Source organism: Solea solea, chromosome 1 (genome assembly GCF_958295425.1).
Source record: "Solea solea chromosome 1, fSolSol10.1, whole genome shotgun sequence".
NCBI lineage: Eukaryota > Metazoa > Chordata > Actinopteri > Pleuronectiformes > Soleidae > Solea > Solea solea.
In genome coordinates this window covers 8,888,606-8,896,674 of record NC_081134.1, presented here as the reverse complement: position 1 = coordinate 8,896,674, position 8,069 = coordinate 8,888,606, and the positions used below count along the sequence as shown (strand labels likewise).

Sequence of the window (8,069 nt, the reverse complement as noted above, 5' to 3'; positions counted from 1 at the left end):
TTAAAATACAAAGCAACACACTTGAAGCTTGGACAGTTATGTACATAAATGATGCAACAATGATGTACCAACACACTATACTGCTCATTTAAGATTTTGTACTTTAAAGCTACTTATTACATCATAAATAACAAGCAAGGCGAAGACTGTCCTTTTTTAATTAACAGCCATCATTACAAATCATTAAATTGTCTATTCTTCCACCAAAATGATCATTAAATATGTAGAGAACATATTTACTGGTTATTCTATTTAGGTCTGTGCTTTTGTTTGGTAGCAATAATGTGCCACACTACTACCAGTCATAGACGTATAGTTGCTTAGTGAACTGTAGCTAAGTACCAGAAAGATGCTCCTTCGTGGAGCAGAAGACTAAAGCTGAACAATTAATCATATTCAATTCAAAATCACAGTTTAAAACAACACACAAATAATCCCAATTTAAAAATGTAGTGTGTGCATGTTGGAAACAATTCATATTTTATGAAGTTATAATCCTAGCCTTTCATTAGATTATAAAAGGGCATATTTTGATTCTAATGTGTAAATGGAACATTAGGTTTTAAATGTGCTGTATTACAATGAATTATAAATTAAAATTTCAATTTGAAAATTATACTTCAAAAACAAATGGCTGAAATACATATGCCAGTACATGCCATACATATAGGACTATATGCTGTGCAACACGGAACCATTTGGTCATTTGCCTGCCCACGTTTTGTGGTTGTAAAACTTAAATCATATAATATTTCAGTCACAAATCTCATGTTTAAAATATTTATTGTAGCAGGAAAACGTTTTTTGAGTTTGGCGTCTAGGCGTCTTTGATTGCATCACTCCCTGCAGATTATATTAGATGAGATGAGAGGAGTGATGAGCAAATATCTTAAACGCTCTATCAGAGCCTACACACGAGGTAGCTGCTGGGGCAATGGTGTGGCTGAAGAACGGGCAGCAGTGCTGGAGCAAGGTGGCAAAGAGAGATGGATGGAAGTGTTGCAGGTTAAATAGACTGCCAAATTGGAAGGGTGTGCTATTTTGAGTGATACACATGAGTGTGTTGTGTGTATGCAGTGCAGCTTAAGTTGACTAACTGCACTAACTTTACATACTCTACTTACTGTACGTATTTAACATTGAGCCAGTAGTCTAATGCTGTTATTTAGCCTTTCTGAAGCCATTCGGTGGTTAAATCAATTTAGTTGGGAACACTCTAGTCATAATTAAACCATTTATTGCAACTAATGGAAATGCACTTAGACTTGGTGCTGATGGCTCCACTCTTTAGATGTTTCCTGGATTGGCCACGCAGCATGCTAAGCCAAACAGGAAGTACAATGCAGGAAACTGTCTATACAAGTGTGTGAGCCCCGGTAAAGATACTGAATAACATTGAATAATGAATAACAACATAACACTGGTGCAGTGACTACAAGATCCTATAGAAATAATCCTTTTATATGGACTTTAGTCAAGCTCCTTGTTTCTTCAGCAATCTCAACAATGAACCTGCCAGAGTGTGCATTTTACATTTTGAAGCAGACGCTTATGATGAAAACAAAGAGACGACATCCTTTGCTCTGGTATGCAAAGGCTACCCTATAGTTTCCTAACATGCATGGAAAAGAGGGAGTGGAGAGCAGTGAAATCCTGTGTTTGTTACAGTCTGCAGACTCACAACTCGATGTTACTAACTCTTACACACTGGCTCTTTAATGTCTCTCTCTCATGTTGCAACAATTCTCATTATTCCCTTGGACATGTATTTAGAAATGTATAATAATGGTGGAGTCCTCACTCATGCCTGCCTTTTTTTTTTTCTTCTTACAGGCAATGCCTCGGTGTGTTTCCCCCCGCCGTGTGACCTGCAGGTGACGGGGAAACCTGCCATCAGTGTGCCCGGAAACCCTCAACGCCAACATGGCAGCTCGAGCTAAATATAGCCCACTGGTGATAAATAATAGAACCTCTCTCCATATGCCAGGCGTCACTTTCCTCCTGCATAATTTCACTCTGTGCGGCTAATTACATGACTTAATTTATAGGCTGTATTGTACAGAAATGTAAAGCGCTCGGGCTATTATTGCTGCACAACTGCACATTAGAGGCAGTTAACTGTAGACGCAAGACACACCACAAAAAGGATGATGATGATATATCATAGGATTAGAAAAATAATCGCTCAAAACTTAAAGATTGATCAATTCTAAAAACCCAGATATGAAGAGATTCCGACTTCATACATGTGGGGTGAATATGTCCATATAGCTCCAAAGAACACTGCGTTCACTAAATAGGCCTTTTATATTTCCTAATCGTGACTTCGACCTCATAAACGTAAAATTAAATGACAGATAGGATATATGGACATACATAAGTAATTATAGCTGTGGAAATGTACACAGCAGCCTACATTATAAATCCAAATGTCACTGCAGGTTTATTGCTGTGTGTTTTTTTAATACTCTCCCTCTTGGATCAGCCTCTTCACTCCCCTCTCATTCTCCACAGTATAATTACACACTGTAATTCTGCACCATTTCTCTCTCACTCAAAGATCTGTTTAATTTAAGACTGGTGTAAAAATGAAGCATAAATCTCATGCTAAATCAAAGAAAACACGCGGTACCGTCATGTGTGGAGACAATGACACGGCGCTCCCTTCTTCATCTCCCCCCCCCACCAGTTGTCTGGTCACGATTCAAAGCCCCACACATGATCAGCGTGGAGCTTTGTGTGGATTCTGCTGCAGCTCAAGTCGGCATGGGGATGGGAACCCCACCACCCCTCATCCACCTCCTTCTCCCCCTTCTCCTCTTTCTCCTCTCTTCCTCTCCCCCGTGCTGCTCTTCATCCTCCTCCTCTTCCTCCTCCTGCTGCTACTGCTGCTGCTTTCTTTCTCTCCTCCACCCACGTACGGCTCTCCACGACCATGTGGCTAAAAATAGCACCCGGAATCCCCGCATCAATTCAGAGGGAGGCGGGGGAAGAGGAGGGGGACGTCAGCGCACACAAGGTCATAAAACCGCCCTCCGCCGCTTTTCTTTATTTGTCACAGCTCCCATCAGCATTTTCTCCTTCTTCCTCTTTTTCTTCTTCACATGATTAGATTTGAAAAAAAAAGAAAGAAGCCCAAATTGTATCGATCCCTGTAAATCATATTTACATCACCTACTCCTAATTCATTTAAGGTGGAAATTAGATTTTATTAAATAAAATATATAACAAACAAACAGAGAAGGTGGGGGGAAAAAGAACAGAAAGAAAGTGGATATTTCAAGCATTTTAGTGCACAAACAGGTGGAGAAGAGAAATGAGGGGAGATGTGGCAGCATGTGTAGCTTTAACAATAGGCTGAAAAATCCACAGCGGGTTTTCCCGGTTATTCCAACATGCGACAGGAGACTGCAATGACAGGGAGAATCTCTTTTCTGAACAGAAGACCACTGATTGTCTTACTGTCATTGATCATCATGTTCATTCATGTTGATGTGCCTTCCTGTAGCAGAGAGCCTACATGTGGATCAACGTCCATCTGATACAAGGTACGTTCCTTTCCTTTCCTTTACTGTCTTTTCTTTTCTGTATAGTGAAAACATGGGTGCTGTTAAGTGATTGCTTAATGAATTTTATTCTTCTTTTTTCCTCTGCTGTATTTCCTTTCCCTTGTTTCATTCAGTATTCGTTTAAAAAGGTTGCATGATAAAATTGCAACTAATATGATCTTCACCGCTCGCCTTGTTTACATCTAACATCACAACAGGTCCATCACATTGTGCAGGGACTAATTCTTATCAGGCATAGCTACATTGAGGAAATTGCAATTTAGTGTGAATATATCCTCTGCGTTAAATTAGTCTCTCGATACAATGTTAGGTGTGTTGGCAGTTTTTACAGTTTTCTGTGCGTGTCTAAATACTGGAAGATGGTCAAATTTAAGACACGGATTTCTGAAAAGTGTTTCATGAAACATGCTTTTAATAGAATATAGTCCATCTCTGCCTGCTGGTGCTTGGTTGGTGAATATCGGGGGTCAGTTGGTCATCGTCTCCTTTGTATTTGTGGCTGCTCTGATGATGAGACGGCGACCGAGTCTTTGAACCTTTGCATGTGTGATGAGCTTTCTCCTCTCTTTATCTCTCATCACCATATTTTACAACTGCACGGCAAACGGAGCCTCGCTTGTCAAACGCTGGTCTCGTCCACCCACACAGGCATGCACATGCGTTTGCACATGCGTTCACACATGCACAGTGATGCAAAGGCACAGTGTGAGGCACATGTTTTGAACACACAGATACACACTAGACGGCATCATAAATGGACCTTGCTCTGTGTTTTTTTTGTCCTCCTCCTCTTTGTCCACTTCAAATCTCCTCATAATCAACAGCTCCGTTTAACGCAGTGACATCACTGTGTGCTCAGAGTGAATAGAAGTTGATGGCCCAGTGCTTCTGTGGGGGCCACAGTTCATGGTGAAAACAAGGCAATACATATTTTTTTTTGTCGTGTATCCCCTTGATGTTATGCGGCACACAGACCTGCAGACACTTGTGTCATTGCTGTATTAACACTGACACAAGTAAAGCTTGTGAGATAATGTCTAAAATGGTGATACAGATGTTTTATGGAAGTGGGAGCTGCCAAATCAACATTTTCTAGTTATTTTCCATAGTGTTTTTCCCTATATTCCTTTTTTTTTGTGTTTCATGTGGACATAAGTTAACCCTCTTATGACCGTCATGATACTGTTCAATGAGTGAGTGCTTCTGAATCTTGTCTGTGATCGGACAGTCGAAGTCCGGAGGGCTACCGTAATGACGAATACATGGGCGCAAAGCTCTATTTCTCTGCTTTGTGGTAGTTTCTTTTTGAATTATCTAGATATCACGAACAGGCTAGGGTAATGAGAAGTACGCATGCCAAATCCTGTCAGCGATGACAACAGAGATTTTCATTGTATTTCCATTCATACACTCAACATTTAAACTCACAGAAGACAGTGAATGAACAGACCTGTGCCCTGGAAGACACTTCTTCAGCAAACCAAGGTGGTAGAATCTTCATGTCTGTTTGTGTATGTGTGGAAAGGGGTATTCTGTGTGGACTAATTGCCCTCTTGTTCATCCTCTGAGATGGATGAAAACACTTGCCCCTCTGCTCCTCTCAGCTTATAGCGGTGTGTCTGGATTACTGCGAATGCCTCTTGAGTATCTCCTTATGCCTTCAATGGGATCTCATCACATCTCATTTCAGATGTTGCCTGGCATGCTTGTGTGTTACAGCTGCTGCCTCCATGGGCCACTTTATCATTCCCTGCACCAAAGCTTTGCTTGTGGCAGTAATAGAAAACACTTCATCACAGTTGTCTGCCTTGCACAGGTCTTTCCACTCATTTATGGGACTTGGGGATGCTAACATGTCAGCTGATATTTAACAGTGACTCCTGCTGTACCTGCCTCCTCCTGAATGATGGCAAAGCTGCTTAGTCATTTGAATAGCCGAGGCAAATCTAACTAATGATCTCCGCTGTCGGAGATAAATTCCCCCATTGAGCACAAGGCCCTGCCACTGCTGCTGCTGCTGCCACCGCTGCTGCTGTGAATGGCAGCGTGTATCTCTGTCCGCTGTCTCCAGTCTGCCCTCAGTATCATCTCACACTGGCTGCACTGAGCATGCCACGCTGAAGCAGCTTGGGTTGAGTCACAACCTGTCTCTTATCCCTGGAATTGCTGGTTGTTTATCACGGTTTACACAGTCCAGCTGCATCAGTCCAACTGAATGTTTATCAAATTATTCACTGGTAATAACACCGGCCTGCTGTCGCTCCCATAGCCTCAAACTCTGTCTCTCCTTGAGGCTTCAGTCCAGTTAGTCATAGCGGTGTGAGATGACAGCCGTAGACATGACATGTTGTGAAGTGACAGACTAATTCAAGATGGCTGTCTTCTACTCCATGGCTATGTAGTGGCAACAATGTAGTGTCTCACATGATAAAGTGCTATTCCCTTTCCGCTGTAAAACAATGTAGTTTCTTTCTTTCTTTGTGTTTCTCTATATATTTGAACTTTCTGTGCTCAGAACAGCTGTTGGATGCTGGAGTAAACTTATCAACTTCTATATGCTGTATGTGATGTAGAAAACTGACAAAGTGAAGCAGTTTCACTCTTAACACCAAAATATTACAATATAATGTCAAAGATGCGTTTAAGAAAATATGCCTGCAATAAGAAATAGTACAATATTTACTAGTTTTCAAAATTGTCAGATAAATAGAAGAATTACACGTTCTTTTACTATGCATTTTCTTTGATGTTGAAGCTTTTTACAAAAATGAAATGAAAGTAATTTCTGTTCACAGATCCAAAGATAACTGATGTGTCTCAGAGGATTGTAAAATCTGTACACACACCCTCTGGTCTTACATTTTCTTTACAGGCCTTGCATAAAATTGACACAGTGACACTCCTCTGGATAAATTCAAAAGAATATGGATACAGTCTATGTTATTTATAGTTGAGCGTTCACTATTAGAAGAGCACGGTGGTTTGAGATACTGTCTGATAAATTATTTTATGATGGACACACTTTAAAGAATACCTCGCAGAGGCATACAGCTGTTTTGGGATTAAAAAAGACGAGTATCTATCTTTATCTTTCAGAATTGAGATTATGTCATTATTTTCATCTTTTTAATTCAGCTTGTATGGAGACGCCTGCTCTATTTATATACGTCTCCCTTTATTCTGTTTTGCCTTCACACATGCACTCACACACATGTGTTCAGTTCACACTATCAGTTTCTCCCCTCGCATCGCTCTGCTTTGCCCTGCTTGGTTTTCTCTTTCTCTGTAATTACAGGCTGCTTATGTGCTTCCTTGGTTTCACGCTGCAGCCACTGGTCTCCTCCATGTTTCCTCCTCTACCATTTTAGTGTCACGCGTCTTTGTCTGCTTGTGTCTCAAGAACCCCGACAGAGACATGCAGTGTGCTTTTTTTAACGTGGCTGAAGTTGTATGGGAACTCAAAGAAAGACCACATTCTTGTGGCAGTCTTTTAAGAGGCTATTTGATAGGGATGGAGGCTATTTGAGTGTTTTACTCAATGTGTGATACTCTATTTGAGTGCGATAGTGTGGTCTTGTTATGGTTGTGGGTGTGTGGGGGCCAAAGGGGGGGAGAGTTTAATACTTTTGTGTGTGTTCAGGAGTTGTAAAGTTTAATTTAATTATTCATGTGGAAGCAGTAACATTGATTCCCAAACTAGCAAATGAAACTCCATCTCGCCAAGGAACTCGCACAGGTCACAGCAACCAATTACTTAATGAAAATGATCGGGTTTCTGATGCAGCCCTGGCTGCAGCTCTGCTCCAGATTCCATAAAACAGTGTGTACCTCAGCTTTCTTCCAGCGGTTAAGGCAAAGTGTGCAACCGCTGCAGTCTTTAGATCCATCAAAACTCCAAATGGCTGAGACAGCTTTAAGGAAAGGATTATTACTTATTAAGGGTGGCTAATGTATGATGTAAGAGTTGGCTCTCTCGCTCCATCTCTAAATCCCCTTTCTAATTTGCTGAGCCTTGTCCTATCTCTCTCCCTCTCTTGCACTAAAAGTTCTGTGCAGTTTATTTTTCTCATGCTATCCAGTGTGTGTCGAGTGCAACAAGGATGTAAAGGTGATATAGATGCTCCTTGTTTGATGCTGAAATAACCTCTAAAGGCATAGGTTTTGTTTTTAAATACTGCAAGGAACGTGTACTAAGCAGTAGAAACTTCTCTAGATTGCTTTTGGATGTACAGTATACTATGATCTCAGTCATCTGGCAGTTTGTTCCACAAAGCTGTTCCATAGCAACTGAAACATCTGTCATTATAAAACTAATTTACATATTTATATATTGTATTTCCGACACTGCACTTGGAAACCACTTATTTGACGGTAACCACGGTATTTGTACAGGGTGGTATTTATTTATTATTAACATATTACTGACCATTTCTTAACAGACATTATTGCTTTATATATATATATATATACAGTATATATGGTTTTACATATTCATGACCT

At 40.6% G+C, this 8,069-nt stretch overlaps 1 protein-coding gene across 1 annotated transcript in view; it reads left to right on the top strand.

Annotated features, from left to right (window-relative positions):
- The first annotated feature begins 3,477 nt into the window (after positions 1 to 3,477).
- kcnn1a (potassium intermediate/small conductance calcium-activated channel, subfamily N, member 1a) overlaps positions 3,478 to 8,069 on the top strand; it is a 52,259-nt gene continuing 47,667 nt past the window's right edge. The window contains exon 1 of the mRNA XM_058635598.1: positions 3,478 to 3,548. The gene's annotated coding sequence lies outside the window, so the exon portion shown is untranslated. The remainder of the gene's footprint in view (positions 3,549 to 8,069) is intronic.